This window comes from Erinaceus europaeus, chromosome 18 (assembly GCF_950295315.1).
Source record: "Erinaceus europaeus chromosome 18, mEriEur2.1, whole genome shotgun sequence".
Classification (NCBI taxonomy): Eukaryota; Metazoa; Chordata; class Mammalia; order Eulipotyphla; family Erinaceidae; genus Erinaceus; species Erinaceus europaeus.
In genome coordinates this window covers 23,700,327-23,718,090 of record NC_080179.1, presented here as the reverse complement: position 1 = coordinate 23,718,090, position 17,764 = coordinate 23,700,327, and the positions used below count along the sequence as shown (strand labels likewise).

Genomic DNA, 17,764 nt, shown 5'->3' with positions numbered 1-17,764 from the left:
AATGTCTCTGGACACAATCTGAAGTTAAGCATGCTGAGGTGATACTCATTTCCTTGATTAGGTTGGGATTAGCGGGTGCAATATTGTTTGGTATGAATTGAGAGAAAGTATGCAGGAAAGTGAGCCCCACCCTAGAGGTTCCAGGACTGGGGGAATTATAGGCTCTATAGAGGAAGCAGGAGGTTCTGCTGTCTTCGGGCTTAAGATGGCAATAAATAGTTATTGCTATAATCACTTTTTTTTGGCAATTGGGATAACTTTGAAATATCCCTTTGTTAGGATTTGCTGTATCATACACAACATCACCATAATTTATGTCCTTTGACATTATTTGTATATAGTTGTGCCACCGGTTGCTTCTGTTCTCCCTGGTCTAAGCTTTTAAGAGAGTCAGCATATCAAAGACTCAGTCTACAGTCTGTGCATTAAAAACTTTGAGACATTCAATCAATTATTCCCCTATCATATTAATTAAATAGTGATTTATATGACTACAGATTAATTAGAGTGTACATAAACACAGTTATCACCACCAAAAGAATGTGTCCCATCCCACCCCCCCAACCACCCTACCTCCACCCTGTGTAGCGGAACATGCACCCTCATCCTCAACCCAGGGTTTTTGCTTTGTTGCCCTATTCCAAACTCAGTCAAATTCTGCTTTCAGTTTCCCTTTCTGTACTTCTTTCTCAACTTCTGTTGATAAGTGGGATTATCCCATACTCATCTTTATCTTTCTGATTTAGCTCTTTTAACATAATTCTTTCCAGCTTCATCCAAGATGGGTCAGAGAAGGTGGGTTCATTGTTCTTCATAGCTCCATTGTGTATATATACCACAGCTTTCTCAGCCACTTATCTGTTGTTGGGCACCTAGGTTACTTACAGGTTTTAGCTATTACAAATTGTGCTGCTATGAACATAGGTGTGTACATATCTTTGGTTGGGTGTTATGGAGTCCTTGGGGTATATCCCTAGGAAAGGAATTACTGGATCATATGGAAGGTCCATGTCTAGCCTTGTGAGAGTTCTCCAGACTTCTCTCCATAGAGGTTGGACCAATTTACATTACCACCAGAAGTGCAGTAAGGTTCCTCTGTCCCCACAGCCTCTCCAGCATTTGTTGCTGCTGTCCTTTTTGATGTATGCTATTCTCACAGGAGTGAGGTGGTATCTCCGTGTTGTATAAATTTGCTTTTCTCTGACAATCAACGACCTGGAGCAATTTTTCTTATGTTTGTTAGCCTTTTGGATCTCCTCTGTAGTGAATGTTCTGTTCATATCCTCTGCCAGTTTTTGGATGGGGTCATTTGCTTTTTTGTTGCTAAGTTTGCTGAGCTCATTGTATATTCTGGTTATTAGTCTCTTGTCTGATGTATGGCATGTGAAGATCTTCTCCCATCCTGTGAGGGGTCTCTTTGTGTGATAGTGTCTTTGGCTGTGCAGAAGCTTTGCAATTTGCTGTAGCCCTATTGATTTGTTTTTATTTTAGTTTTTCTTGCAATTGGGTTTGTATCATCAAAGATGTCCTTGAGGTTCAGGTGGGAAAGTGTTCCACCAGTGCTTTTCTCTAAGTATTTGATAGATTTTGGTCTAACATCCAGGTGCTTGATCCATTTGGAGTTGATTTTTGTTTCTGGTGAGATAAAGTGGTTCACTTTCATTCTTCTGCATATTTCAACCCAGTTTTCCCAGCAAAATTTATTGAAGAGAGTTTCATTTCTCCATTTAATACTTTGGACCCCCTTATCAAAGATTAGATGTCCATTAGGTGTCCATTAGATGTCCATTAGATTAGGTGTGGGGTTTTAGTTCTGGGCTTTCAATTCTGATCCCCTGTTCTGTGGTCTATTTTTGTTCCAGTACCAGGGTGTTTTGATGATAACGGCCTTATAATAAAGTTTGAGGTCTGGGAGTGTGATGCCTCCATTTCTGTTTCTTTTCCTCAAGATTTTTTGGGCAATTCTAGGTGTTTTCTGGTTCCAGATAAATGACTGTAGTTTTTGTCCTGTTCTCTTAAAGAAGGTTGGTGGAACTTTGGTGGGTATTGCATTAAATTTGTATTTGGCTCTGGGGAGAATATTCATTTTGATGATATTAATTCTCCCAATCCATGAGCATGTGATGTCTTTGCATTTCTTGGTATCATTTTCTATTTTCTTGAATAGTGACTCACAGACTTCAGTATATAAGTCTTTGACTTCTTTGGTCAGCTTTATTCTTATGTATTTTATTGACTTTGCTGCAACAGTGAATGGGAGTGATTGCTGGATATCCTCTTATTCGGATTTAGTGTTTAAATACAGAAATACTGCTGATTTTTGTACATTGATTTTGTAGCCTGACACCTTGCTATATTGTCTAAAAACTCTCAGTAGTTTTTTGCTGGATTCTTTAGTTTTTTCTGGGTATACTATCATATCATCTGCAAATAGTGAAAGCTTGACTATTTCCCTTCCAATCTGTATTCCTTTTATTTCTTTCTCTTGCCTGATTGCTATGGCAAGAATTTCCAATACTATGTTGAAGACTAATGATGATAATTGACAGACCTGTCTAGTTACCGATCTGAAGGGGAATATTTTCAGCTTTGTCCATTGAGTATGTTGTTGGCTGTAGGTTTACTGTATATGGACTCCACTGTCTTGAAGAATTTCCCATCTACTCCCATTTTGAGCATGAATGGGTGTTGGATTTTGTCAAAGACTTTCTCTGCGTCCATTGAGATAATCATGTGGTTTTGGTTTTGCTTTTATTGATGTGGTAGTTGACATTGATTGACTTATGTATGTTGAACCAGCCTTGCATTCCTAGGATGAATCCCACTTGATCAGGATGAACAGTCTTTTTAATAAACTGCTGTATCTGGTTGGCCAGGTCTAGTGTAGTATTTTGGCATCTATGTTCATCAGAGTTACTTGTCTGTAGTTTTCCTATTTTGTTGTGTCCCTATCTGCTTTTGGTATCATGGTGATTTGGCTTCATAGAAGTTGGAAGGAAGTGTTCTTGTTTCTTTGATCTTATGGAAGAGCTTTAGAAGTATAGGTATTAATTGTTTCCTGAAGGTTTTGTAGAATTCATTTATAAAGCCATCTGGTCTAGGACTTTTGTTGTTGGGAAGAATCTTAATAACTGTTTCAATTTCTTTGTCTGTGATTGGTGTATTTAGGTTTTGTAGTTCTTCTTGGTTCAGTTTTGGAAGGGTATATGTTTCTAAGAATTCTTCCATTTCTTCCATATTCTCTAGCTTGGTGGCGTATAGTTCTTCGTAGATGTTCCTCACAATTTTCTAGATATCTATGGTGTCAGTTGTGATATATTCCTATCATTTACAATTCTACAATTCTATTTATTTGATTCTTCTCGCTTTTTTTTTTTTTTTTTTTTTTTTAGTGAGTCTGGCTAGGGGTTTGTCCATGTTGTTTAATTTTTCAAAGAACCAACATTTGGCTTCATTGATCTTTTGAATGGTTCTCTTATTTTCGATGTTGTTTATTTCTGCTCTAATTGTAGTGATTTCTATTCTTCTGGTTACTTTAGGATTCCTTTGTGCCTCTTCCTCTAACTCCTTCAGGCATGCAGTAAGGTCATTTATTTGAGCTTTTTCTTGTTCTCTAATGTGAGATTTTAAGGCTATGAGTTTCCCTGTCAGTACTGTTTTAGTTGTGTCCCAAATATTTTGATAGCTTTTTCTTCATTTTCATTTCTTTCCAGGATCATCTGAATTTCCTGGTTGAGTGGCTCTCTGACCCAGCAGTTCTTAAGCAGCATGTTGTTGAGTTACCAAATTTTGTGATTTTAGCAATTTTCTGTTTGTTGTTGAATGTTAGCTTTACTCCACTGTGGTATGAGAAGATTCTTGGGATGATTTCAATGCTCTTGAATTTGTTGATGCTGTCTTTGTGGCCTAACATGTGGTCTATCCTTGAGTATGCTGTGTGGATTTGAAAAGGATGTGTATTCTTGTTTTTGTGGCTGAAGAACTCTGAAAATGTCCAGGAGTCTAGTCTGTCCATCTCTTCATTTAATTCTCTTGTTCCTTTGTTTATTCTCTGCTTTGTTGATCTGTCTAATTGTGAGAGTGTGGTGTTGAAGTTTCCCACTATTATTGTATTACTATTGATGTACTTTTGTAGTTCTTTCAGTAGGTGTTTGATGTATTTAGATGGGCTCTCATCAGATGCCTAGATGTTCATGATTGTTAAATCTTCCTGGTTGATTAATCCTCTAATCATTATGTAATGGCCGTGCCTAACTTTTTTTACTTTATTTAATTTAAAGTCTAATGTGTCGGAGATGAGACTGGCTATTCCTGGGGTTTTTTTGGGGTCCACTAGCCTGTTTGATAGTTTTCCATCCTTTCACTTTAAGTCTGTGTTTGTCTTGTTGGGTCAGGTGGGATTCTTTCATGCAGTATATGGTTGGGTTGGGTTTTCTGATCCATCCTCTCACTCTGTGCCTTTTAGTGGGTGAGTTTAAGCCATTGACATTTTGATATTATGGATTTAAGGTATTGTAATGCCATTATTCAACAATGTTTTATTTTCTCTGATATATGGCAAGTATTATGGTGATGTTCTTATTTATAAGAGGTTCTTTAGAACCTCTTTCAGGGTAGGTTTGGTTATGGTTGCCTCCTTTAACTGTTGCTTTTCTGAGAAGGTTTGATCCCTCCATCTAATTTGAATGAAAGTCTAGCAGAATATATTATCCTTTGCTGAAACCCTTTTTTATTGAGGACTCAATAGATATCTTGCTATTCTCTTCTGGCTTTTAGAGTTCGAGTGGAGAAGGCTGCTGATAGTCTTATGGGTTTTCCCATATGTATGTGACTTTTTTATTTTCTCTTGCACCCTTTTGGATCTTTCTTTATCCTTACTTCTTTTCACTGTAACTATGATGTGTCTTGGTGTCTTCAGGTCTGGGTTGATTCTGTTTGGGACTCTGAGCCTTTGAATCTTAATGTCCTTTCTGTTGTTTAGGTCTGGGGAGTTTTTTCTATTATTTTCTCTAGAATGTTTACTTCCCCTTCTTCTTTTTCTTCCTCTTTTAGGCCAATTATAAGAATGTTACTTCTTTTGAGATCATGCTATATGTCTCTGTTGTTGTTTTCAGTGTCTCTCAATCTCTCTTTTTTTTTTTAGCTTTTTTACCTCTTTCTTAGTTTTCTCTAGTTCATCCTCTGTCTGGCTAATTTTGTTTTCAGCTTCTGTTAATCTGTTTTCCCTTCCCTCAGCTTCTTTCTTCAGTTCAGTTATAGTATTAGCTTGTTCTGCTAACTGGCTAATTGGCTCAGCTATTTCATCTTTCAGTTCTCTAATTATTACCTTGAGGTAGCTAGTATTTTCCTTGAGGGTCTCATCTATTGTTTCCCTAATTCTGATAGCCCTTTCCTCCATAGTTGTCTTCATTTCTGTGATTATTAGGTTTATTATTGCTTGCATACTTTTCTTATCTATGGTTACTTCTGACTGATTTGGAGTTTCTTCTGGGCTCCTGTCCTGATTCATTGTGGTAGCTGTTTTATTTGCTCTTGATTTAACCATTTTTTTAAATTAATGTGGTTTGTATTCTTCTGTTCTGTCATTCTTCAGTTGTGTTTTTTGAGTACTAGCCACTCTATACTGAAGACTTTTCACAAATGCAGTCACAAACCTCAGAAAGTACAACAATCGCAAGTGAAGCAAGGATTAATGCAGTTCAACCAATGCCAAACAACACCTCAAGTCCAAGAAAAAATAGCAACAAAAATCAAAAGAAAAAGAAAGGAAAAAAGGGAGAGCAAGAATAGACAATTATGCAAATCTACTGTCCACTATAAATTCTAGGGATAGCAAGAGGAGAAAGGGAAGGAGAAAAAAGAGAGGCACACACAGAGAGAGTTCAGTCTGAGTCAGATTTCTTCTCCAAAATAATTCACAAATGAGTATCAGTGAATTCAGAAAGCAAAAGAAGGAAGAAAAAAAAAAGAGCAGTGAAAGGAGTTTTTTTTTTTCTTTTAATTATCTAGGAGGAAAGACAATGGCGAGTTGAAGGAAGAGGTAGAAGGAAATAAGTTCCTCCCACAATGGCTAGGACTCCTAGTGACCTATCAATGGAAAAAACAACAATAGTTAATTTTGGTCAACTTGAAGAAAAAGAAGTGAAAAGGGACAAGTATGTATAGTAATAGTAATAATAAAATAAAATAGAGTAAAATACCCTACCAGTCAGCCTGCTGCTTGGACTACAGGCAGTCTGAGCAAAGACAGCCAATTATAAGAAGTATCCAAATAAATAAATAAATAAATAAATCTCCAGGTAGTCTTTCCCATGCAGGGCTGAGACTCTGATTGGTCAGGTATAGGTATTTTGTCACTCAAATAGGGCTACAGCCACCTAAAAAGAAAAGAGAGATAGAGATAGAGATAGAGGGAGAGGGAGAGGGGGAGAGAGATAGAGAGAGAGAAAGAGAGAGAGAGAGAGGGAGAGGGAGAGAGAAAGGGAGAGAGAGGGAGAGAGAGGGAGAGAGAGGGAGAGAGAGGGAGAGAGAGGGAGAGTGTTGTTTTATCCGGGCTGGCTTCACGGGCAGGTAACAGAAACAACCAGAGACACACGGCTTGGGCTGAGAATGCAGTTTAATCTTTATTCACGAAAGGGCAAATCACCACACCATGTGCTTTTCTCCATCATCCTCTTTCTGCTGCTGGGACTCTGCCCGTCCTTAGCATAGGGGCGGGGAGAAAGAACTAGCAAGGGGCAAACCAATTCTTCTCAGAGGTTGGGGGGAAGGGAACATACCAATAGGAGAGAGGGAGAGAGAGTGAGAGTGAGAGCGAGAGAGAGAGAGAGAGAGAGAGAGAGAGAGAGAGAGAGGAGAGAGAGAGAGAGGAGGAAAACTAAAAGAAAAAAGCTTGGAATGATAGCCCTGGTGAGCCAGGAATCTTGGTAAAGAAAATAGCTCAGCAGGAAGCCTGGTAGGAGCTGCTATCCAGCTGTTTCTGGGGGGGGGGGAGGGGTGACTTCAGAAATAAGCCAAAGATTTTCCTTTCTTTGTCCTTTTGGCCTCTGATTGCCAGCCCAAGAATGGGTTATAGGACTCCTACTGATGGCCCAGTATCCTACTCTATCCAGAGACTCCTAGGTTGTCAGATGCTTTGTTTCTGGAGCTCACAGCAGCTGTGGTTTCCAAGTCGCCATCTTGGCTCCACCTCAATGACTTGATTTTTAAGTAAAATATTTAAAATTGGGGAGTCAGGTAGCACAGCGTATTAAGCACACATGATGCAAACCACAAGGACTGACACAAGGATCCTGGTTCGAGTCCCAGACTCCCCACTTGCAGGGGGTTCGCTTCCCAAGTGGTGAAAAAGGTCTACAGGTGTTTCACTCCCTCTCTCTGCCTTTCCCTCCTCTCTCCGTTTCTGTCTGTCCTATCTAACAACGACATCATCAAGAGCAACAACAATTATAACTACAACAATAAAACAACAAGGGCAACAAAAGGGAATAAATAAAGAAATATTTAAAATTGTTTCACATAGTCAAAATATGTTTTTAAAAAATTAAGACCACAGAGAGACTTCACTTAAAAGTGTTTGGGGAAATATATCTATCTTAATGATGGTATAGTGAAATACTGATATGTTTCTGGCTGTACTTTTCCATAAAGTACTGCCCTTGACACACACAAACTTGAATTTATCATGATTACTCTCAGTGGTTGTTATTAGGAGAGCCTGCAAATGCCTCATTGGCAGTGAAGTCACCAGAAGTAGATGCACCTGTCTTGCCAGCTGGAATTTGCTCATTGGAAAGAGGGTCATGTAACTTAACACCATGCTATCCTTACAAACAGCCTAATAGATAAATTGTCGTAGGGTGTAGAAGACCTAATTATTCTAAAGGCCAGTGTCCAAGTGAAATAAAAAATACTTTGAGATCTTTTAAAACTAGAATTGAAAAAAAAAAGGATGTTGGTTTGTATTAACATGAATACATTATATAGCTTGCTTTAATCACTCTTACAACTTGCAGTGACTTGGCACACAGCAATATTTTCAGCTGTGATTAGTTTGGGATTTAGCATAAAATATAATCATTTCTGTGTTGGTTTAAACCACAGGTTAAAGCATAACTCCCTTTTTCTTTTTCAACATTAAGGCCATTATGTTTTGTTTTATCTATCTTAATTATCTGTATATCTCCAAAAAGACTCTAGCCTCTACTGCAGAAACTGTTCATTTTGCTATTATTTTTCTTAGCACTCTGAATCTGTTTTAATTTGGGATATATTGGTGTATAACATATTTTTATTAAGTGAATACATAAATATTTTGTCCATGCCCAAGAAGATAGATCCATTCTAAGTTTCTGATCAAAATAGGGAGTCAGGAGGTAGCACAGCAGGTTAAGAGTAAGTGGCACAAAGCCCAAGGACCAGCATAAGGATTCTGGTTTGAGCCCCAGCTCCCCACCTGCAGGGGAGTCACTTCACAAGCAGTGTGGCAGGTCTGCAAGTGTCTCTCTTTCTCTCCCCTTTCTATCTTCCCCTCTTGTCTACATTTCTTTCTGTCCTAACAATGACGACATCAGTAACAACAAGAGTAATAACTACAACAGCTTTGAAAAACAACAAGGGCAACAAAAGAGAAAATAAATAAATATATTAAAAAAAATTCTGATCAAAATCATTCCCAAACTTAGAAGTCTTGCTGTTTGCTTTTTCCTAAGACACGCCTTAAAATTAAAAGAGATTTTTGACTACAGAGAAACTTTTTCACATTCATATGCCATTGTAACCACTCTCACTTAAGATATAGAATTTTTTTCATGGCCCTTTCAAATTCTCACATAGCGCTTTTTCCAGTTAATATTTTATTTTATTTTATTTTATTGCCACCAGGGTTATTGTGGGGCTTGGTACAGGCAATCATTTTTTCCTCTATTTTATAGGACAGAGAAAATTTGAGAGGAGAGGAGACAGAGATGGAAAGAGATAAACACCTGAAAACCTGCTTCACCTTTTGTGAAATTTACCCCTGCAGGTAGGGAGTAAGGGCCTGAGCTCGTCCTTGCACATGGTAACATGTGCACTCAACTGGGTATGCCACTCCTCAGTACCTTCCAATTAATCTTTCAAAGTTTGTCACCTTTTTTTTTTCCCTTTTATAAAAATTTGTAGCCATAACATGTCTCCTCTTTGATGTATTGTTTTATTTAGCTTTAAGGTTTTCAGATTTTCCTATATCATCCTTCATTGATATTTAATTGGATTATTGGGAATCAAGAAATTACTCATGTTAATAATAGTGAGAGTGATAAGGAAGAACTTTGTTATTAATAAAAGAAGAAGAAAGAAAGAAACTACTGCATTTGTCTCCTTAGAGTGTTTATTGGTCCCACCAGCCTTGATCTTTAACCAACTGTACAGACGAATTCCAAAGATTTGTAGCTTAAGATTCTTTTTTTAAAATTTTTTATTTATTTTATTTATTTGAGAGAGATTCAGATAGAGACACACACATACACAGAGAAAAATGCCAGAGCACTGAACAACTCTGGTTTATGGTGGTGCGGGGGACTGAACCTGGGATTTAGGAGCCTCAGGCATGAGAGTCTGTTTGCATAACCATTATGCTGTCTCCCCCCTGCCCAAGATTCTTAAAATAGGGATCAGAGGCACCGCCCAACTATATCATTGCTGAGTGAACCTCCAGTACAGTTAGGTCACCTGACAAGCTTCATCAGTCAATCAAAGGAGACATGCTTTCTAGAACAGCATGTTCCTCCTCACACCTCCATGTGTTACACAGCACCTCACCTTGGTTTCCTTTATCTTCAAGCCTGATCCATAGGCAAATAACTTGTGAGTGAGTAGCAGGTTGAAGAAGTTAAGAAAAATCCCAAAATTAGAGGGTTTTTTTTTTTTCTCCACTGAAAGATTCTTTTAAAATTTTTTTTCATAACACAACTCTTTAGGGTATGGACATTGAAACTTGAATAAAATTACAGAGGTGGTTTGCAAAGAATTCTAGTCAGTATGGAGGCAATCAGAAAGAGACTTACCAAGTAAAGCCTGTAGAAAATGGATTCATCCAATTAGAGCAGTCCATGATCGACTGCCCAAAGCCAGCTTATTTTCTTTGCTATTTGTAAAGAAGGATGCCTGCAAATTTGAGGTGATAAGGATCTATCTCACAGAACATGCTGGCAGAGTGCACTTTTCACTGACTTGGCCCAGTATTGGTATAGACTTGGGGTACTTAGGACTCTGGTTAGGGATTTTAGGTCAGAAAAAAAAAATTAGATTAGGGACCAGACTCTGTTAGTTTATTTCATAGCAACGTAAAGCAATAAAGTAGTCAGCAAAGTCATGAACAGGACTGTATAAAACTAGCAATTTTCAGCTTCTTTTGCAGAAACATTTGAATGGGATAAAAACTAACATCGTGACCTAAAGTAAATAATCATGGAAACTAATTTATGTGAGGCCACAACAGTTAAAAAATGACCTTCGTTCAAAGATGGATAAGGGCAAGACTTCGAATATTTCATGGGGGGGGGGAGTGGTGGCACACCTGGTTGACAGCACATGTTCCAATGCACAAGAACCCAGGTTCGAGCCCCCAGTCCCTACCTGCAAGGGAAAAGCTTCACAAGTGGTATAGCTGTACTTCAGGTGTCGCTTTGTCTCTCACCCTCTCCATCCCTCCCTTCCCTCTCGATCTAATGACTGTCTCTATCTAATAAATTGATAGATAATAAAAAAATAATAAATATTTCATTTTTTCAATTAAATGTTCTCTAAATGCTGATTCTTCTTCTAAACTAATAATAAAATAAATAAATAAAATAAATTTTAAAAAGTGAGGCATGTGGATATTTTCACGAAACAGAGAATCAGTCTCTCGGTGGTCTGGGAGGTGGTACAATGGATAAAGTGTTGGACTCTCAAGGATGAGGTCCGGAGTTCAGTCTCTGGCAGCACATGTACCAGAGTGATGTTGGGTTCTTCCTTTCTCTCTCTCTCTGCCTATCATTCTTCATAAATAAAAAAGTGTTTTTCAAAAGAGAGAAACAGAACTATCTGGAAAAATATTAAGGTTAAGTGAAGCACCTTATGGTTATTTATGTTTTTTTTTTCCCTTAGGTCCATTAGAGGCACTTCAAGAACTGTTCAGTCCAGTGTGGTAGGACTGTGTGAAGACAGGAGCCCTTTACCCCGAGAGGAGTACAAAAGTGTTCACTGTAAGGTACCAGCTATTCCTATTTTTGGTTCTATAGTCTTTGAAATGTAATGAAATGCTAATATAGTAATAGGCATCATTGTCATCATTATCAAGGAGCCTTTAAATTTGTGTCTATTTTGTGTTGTAGTTTATGCTGTGTTTTCATGTGAAATGTGTTCAGAAATAAGTCTTTGGGGAATATTATTATCTTTCCCTTTGAAGTAGGATGATATCTAGAAAAAATTGGGAACTTTTAAGCATCAATCAGACTATTTTTTATTAAAACATCATTAGGAGAATCTCAGCCTTTTTCTTGTTGTGCATAGAAGACAGTAACATTATGCCTGCAATACACTGCAGAGCCTGCCCATGACCAGAAACTCTTGGCATTGCTCTGCAGCATCAAATCAGCTCCAAGGCTGAGGCATCAAATCTTAGTACGTCTGTAAACCACTGTTTTGGAGAAATCCGCTGAAAACAATAGAAGGATTTTTAGGACTTTTGAAAAGAAAACCAAATGTCTCCTGAATTTCTGTAGCTCAATGGTTGGGGGTTGTAAATAGAGAGAATTTTCTTAGAAATATAAAACTTGTTTATTGGAGTCCTAAATTTTCACAAGATGTTAACTTTACATACCAATATCTCTGATTTTGTACCTAGATATTAAACCAAAGTCCCAATAGCTTCTTATTTTCTTTCCATTAGCGCAAGGACCCCTCTCCTTCAGGGGCCATAGGAACATTTCAGATCTGGGAGGATTCCTTGGTGGCCTATGAGTTTTATATGTAAGCTACATCAAATCAAGCATTCCTGCTTTTTTTGTATTTACTTAAGTCAGTCATGTAAATATCGTTATAGGAGGAGCTTCATAGTTTTTCATTTTACAGTAATTTTCTGTATGATTGACACATTTCCCTTTAAATATGTTTGTACTTCATTTTTAAGCATTTCTGATGATATAGACTATTAAGCAGGAGGATTAATTTCTCAGATGTAAAGACTACTCTTTCTATGAATCTTGATATAGACTATTAAGCAGGAGGATTAATTTCTCTGATGTAAAGACTACTCTTTCTATTAATCTGTCTTTAAACACAGCATAATGGTTATGTTAAAGAAAACATTTTAATGCCAGTTGTTAAAGGCAGGTGTAAAGACAATTCCAATGGAACTTCTGCAATGATGTTTTCCACTTGTGGGGGAAAAAATGATCTCCACTCCAAATACAATACAGACATGTGGAGTTTTATAGCCAAGGAACAGTGTCTGGGAACCCATGGATTGAAATTTACTGAGTTTAGGGTAGAAAATTTTGTTGGATCTACTCAACAGGATTCTAGTTGGATCTATTCAACAGGGTGGTAAGATAGGGAGACAACGGGGGTGGGTGGGTGGAGGTTGGGGTGTGGAGACTGATTAAATAGCAAGGGAGGAGGATTTTCACTAAACAGACTCAGCAAAATCCTTGTTAAAACTTGACTAAGATCTAGAAGAGAATGTAATCAAGATCCTAATTTAAAAAAGGACAGGGGGCGGGGCGGGGCGGGGGGGGGGGGGAGGGTAGCGCATACCTTTAAGCGCACATAATGTGAAGTGCAAGGACCTGAGCAAAGATCCCGGTTTGAGCCTCTGGGGGGTTGTGTGTGGAAGAGTCACTTCACAAGTAGTGAAGTAGGTCTACAGGTGTCTCTCTTTAACTTCCCCTTTCTGTCTTCCCCTCCTTTCTCAATTTCTCTCTGTACTATCCAACAACAACAATGGAAAAAAGATGACATCTAGGAGTAGTGGATTCCTTTCTAGTACAGGCACCAAGCCCTGGCAATAACTCTGGAACCAAAAAAAGAAAGAAAAAAGGACTCCAACCTGATTTCCCTGGAAAGACAACCTCACCAGTATGTCTTGGAGCCCCACTTCTCCAGAGTCTTACCCCACTAGGGAAAGATAGAAATAGGCTGGGGGTATAGATTGACCTGCCAATGCTCCCAAGTCCAGTAGAGAAGTAATTACAGAAGCCAGACCTTCCACTTCTGCACTCCATAATGAGCCTGGGTCGATGCTCCCAGAGGGGTAAAAAATAGGAAAGTTTCCAATAGAGGGGATGGGATGCTGAACTCTGGTGGTGGGAATTGTGTGGAATTACACCCCTCTTATCCTTCAGTCTTATCAATCATTATTAAATCAATAAAAAATAAATTAAAAAAAGACTGAAAGGATCTTGACTCAGTTCTGGCCATGGAGTTTTTGGGTTTTTTTTTTTTGTTTTTATCTAGCACATAGGTAAACATGTGTTGTGTGATTAACATATAGCCAGACACCAAAAATCGTAGACATATATTAAGAATCACATAAAGATATAAGAAAGTATTTTAGTTTGTGAATAGGAATATATTTTAAATCATGTAAATAATTTTATTTAATGATCAAAATAGCATATTTAACATCTGCTTAAAGAAAACAAACTAGAGTGGTCCGGGAGGTGGCACAGTGGATAAGACTTTGGACTCTCAAACATGAGGTCCTGAGTTCGGTCCCTGGCAACACATGTGCCAGAGTGATGTCTGGTTCTTTCTCTCTCTCCTATCATTTCTCATAAATAAATAAAAAAATATATTTAAAAAAAAAAGAAAACGAACTAGAATACACCAGAAATTTCATGTACTGAATGGAATTGCATCAGTAGTAGAACTACAGAGAAAAGAGATATATTGTGCTTTCATTTTTAGATTTTTATTAGTGATTTAATAATGATTAGTAAAATTTTAAGATAACAGGGATACAATTCCATACGATTCCTACCACCATAGTTTGTCCCACTGCCTCCATTAGAAGCTTTTCAGACTTTACCCGTCTGGAGCATGGACCAAAATTCTTTATGGGAAGCTGAAAGGTCTGGCTTCTGTAATTGCTTCTTTTTTTTTTTTTAACAAAGGAGACATTAACAAAACCATAGGATAAGAGGGGTACAATTCCGCACAATTCCCATAACCCGATCTCCACATCCCACCCCCTCCCCTGATAGCCTTCCCATTCTCTCTCTCTCTGGGAGTATGGATCCAGAGTCGTTGTGGGTTGCAGAAGGTAGAAGGTCTGGCTTCTGTAATTACTTCCCTGTTGAACATGGGCGTTGACTGGTTGGTCCATACTCCCAGTCTGCCTCTCTCTTTCCCTAGTAGGGTGGGGTTCTGAGGAAGTGGAGCTCCAGGACACATTGATGGGGTCATCTGTCCAGGGAAGTCTGGTCAGCATCTTGTAGAAAATTCTCTATAAACATTTCTTTGAATATGTTCTCTGTTCTTTCTATTTCTTCTTCCTCAGGGATCCCAATATCTCTGAAGTTCATCTTTCTGATGGAGTTTTCTATCTCATTGAGAAGTGCATCATTTTTTCAAAAACTTTCCTCTCCCAAGAGTTGATGTTCTCTCCTCCACCTGGTTAAGTCTACTTTCCAGGTCTCTTAACTCAACCTAAAAAGTGCATTCGAAGTGTCCTTTAGGTCCTGCATCTTTGGAGTTTTTTTTTTTTTTTCTGTACTTTATAATTCTTTGGTAAATGATCGCTTAGTTCTTGAATATTAACGTTAGTCTCTTGAATTGATGTCATAGTGAATTTTCTAAACTCTCTCCCTCTCTGTTATGTTTTGTAGATCTATTTCTGTCTGGTCATTTGGGGTTGTTTTTTTTTTTTCATTGCTGTCCTGTATTTCTGTTTCCTCATTTAGTGTGGATTTCATTGTTGTGCCAATAGGAGGCACTGTGTCTAAAGTGTTCCATTCCCTTGTTATATGTCTTGGTAGGGGAGGGGAGGTTTTTATCCTTAGTCACTGGGACAGTTCTGTGACTTACATGTCAATAGAGGGACTCTGCTTCTGTTCCAGCAACTGTGGGACAACAGCAGTGGAGACTTAAAGAAGTCACAATTGTAAACTGGTGATTTCTTAGGTATTTGTGTGTGTGTGTGTGTGTGTGTGTGTGTGTGTGTCTGTGTGTGTGTGTGTGTGTGTGTCTGTGTGTGTTTTAACAGTTTTTTTTTTAAACAGCCTTTTTGTTCGTATATCTCAACTGCCAATTTACCCTGATACCTGCTGTCTCTTAGCACTGGTTTTCTGTCCTAGAAATCACTCATGCACCTCCTTTCTCTTCTCAAGCCTCATATGTCTGTACTCACCTGTGGCTTAGGTGATTTTCCTTTCTTTTTTTTATATTTATTTATTTATTCCCTTTTGTTGTCCTTGTTTTATTGTTGTAGTTCTTATTGTTGTTGTTGCTGATGTCGTTGTTGGATAGGACAGAGAGAAATGGAGAAAGGAGGGGAAGACAGAAAGAGGGAGAGAAAGATAGACACCTGCAGACCTGCTTCACCGCCTGTGAAGCGACTCCCCTGCAGGTGGGGAGCCGGGGGCTTGAACCGGGATCCTTCTGCCGGTCCTTGTGCTTTGCGCCACGTGTGCTTAACACGTTGCGCCACCGCCCAACTCCCCCTTTCTTTTTTAAGCCATCATTTCTTAAACATGGATGGGAATTGGCACACTTCACTGTCAAACTACCCATCTGGCACCAGCCATCCCAGAGTTTGGCCTTTTAGTTTTGGGATTTGCTCCATGTCCACGTGTTTGTACTTACCTATAGCTTGGTAAGTTTTTGAAGAGATCCTGGATGTATATTGTAGAGTTTTCAGGTGATCTTTGTTGTTTTGCCTAGTTGATCTGGGAGAGCAAAACTCAGCTGCTGATACTCCATAGCCATGCCTCTTCTAGTCCATCTTCATTTACTTTAAATCTAGGTTGCAAATGCCTTTATATTTTAGCAAGTAAAAAACTTCTTTTTGACACTTCTATCCATAGAAATAATTTTAAGTTTTTGTTGAAGTTTTCTTTTCTTAAACAATACATCTAAATATAACTAAGTAATTTGAAGCACCCAGGCTCTTTTATTTTACATGGCATACAGAGCACACTTAATAACAACAACAAATAACACTGATCTATACATACCATTTATAGTTCTCCCTGTAATGTGTTTGATATTAGAAATCACCCAGTATATTAGGTTTCTAGGAAGTTTGGGTCCAAAAATAGGAGTCAAGGGAATGCTACTATAAGATTCTGTGAGTTCATAACCTTTGCTATAGTTAATGGAAGATTTACTTTAGAGTCTGAAACTAATTCTCTAACACAAACTTTTGTGTGAGATTAGAACATGTAAAATAGAATAAAATTGTACAGTATACAATAGATTAAATTTCTAAATAGGTAAGACATATTATATCAGTGTTCAATGAATTATTTAGTTAGTTAGTTATGATTTTATAATTATAGAGAAAATGACAAATAACTAAGAAGTCCAGAGTGGAGAAATTATTAGATTAAGTAGTAGCACCATAACAAGTAAATGTTATTTTGTATTGCTTTGAGAGTGAAGCAATAAGGTTCTGATATAATTCTTTGTCAAAAGAGAATTATGGGGTGATCTGGATGTAGCCATGGAGTAACAGGGATAGAAAAATGTTGGCCTGAAACAACCAGATACAACAACATCAAAAAGCACCTAAAATCTCACATAACAATCTGCAAAGGTTGAAGAAACTTACTGAACCACAGGTGGGTGCAGGCAGGCACATTTCGGAAAGGGGAAAGGGAAAAAATCTTTGAGACAAAGGCAGCTTGAAATGGAAGTCAAAGCTGGTGGGCAGCAGATGGCGCCATTTTGGAACACAGGCTCATCCTTGAGAAAGCAGGTGACTGTACTACCTACCTGACAGCCGCAGAGGGTGACCAGAGGTCAGGATACAGTCTAAAACAGGTAAAATTGCTGGGTTCAAAACAGTGCTATCTCCCCACATCTGCAGTTGGAATTTTTCTGTCTGAACCAGCCAAAGGTAACAGGGAAGATTCTCTCCTAGCTCACCAACCATGGCAGATAAACAATGTATCCAGAATGCCACCTGAACACACTTTGCTAAATCAAGAAAATAACTCAACTAAACAAACTCACAAAGATATGGAAAAAATGTCTGAGTTTGAAATCAGAAAGCTTATTATGAAGGCTATTCAAAGTTCCAATTATAATATGCCGACACAAATTCAGAAATCATTTCACTAAAGGGCTACAAAACACACAAAAGAAAACTCTAAACAGAGCTACAGGTTATGAAAGAAATTTTGAATCCTGTTAGGGAATACACGAGAGAACTAGTAAGTAGAATAAATCAGCTTGAGGACAGAATATCAGTGCTAGAAAATAAAACCACCACACTCTCAGAGTGCAAAGCTGCTGAAAAGGAAATGATCATGAATATTGAAGCAATTCTCTGTGACATAACAGACTCCATCAGAACAAAGAATGTGAGAGTTATTGGGATACCTGAGGATGAAAAGAAGGGACAGAGAATATATTCAAAACAATCATAGCAAAAACAAAATTCCACACCTGGGCAATGTTCAGAACATAGTTATGCAGGAAGCTGAAGGAACACCAAAGCCTCTGAATCCCAAATAACCACACCATGACACACTGTCTTAACACTATCAAAAAAACAAAGACAAGGAGAAAAGATTGC

At 38.1% G+C, this 17,764-nt stretch overlaps 1 protein-coding gene across 6 annotated transcripts in view; it reads left to right on the top strand.

Annotated features, from left to right (window-relative positions):
• B3GALT1 (beta-1,3-galactosyltransferase 1) overlaps positions 1-17,764 on the top strand; it is a 692,162-nt gene that overhangs the window by 207,284 nt on the left and 467,114 nt on the right. For 3 of the 6 annotated variants that reach the window (XR_009545942.1, XR_009545936.1, XM_060177773.1), the window contains exon 2: positions 11,131-11,228. The gene's annotated coding sequence lies outside the window, so the exon portion shown is untranslated. Of the gene's footprint in view, positions 1-11,130; positions 11,234-17,764 lie in introns of all 6 variants that reach the window. The other 3 variants (XR_009545943.1, XR_009545937.1, XM_060177774.1) reach the window with 1 other exon arrangement.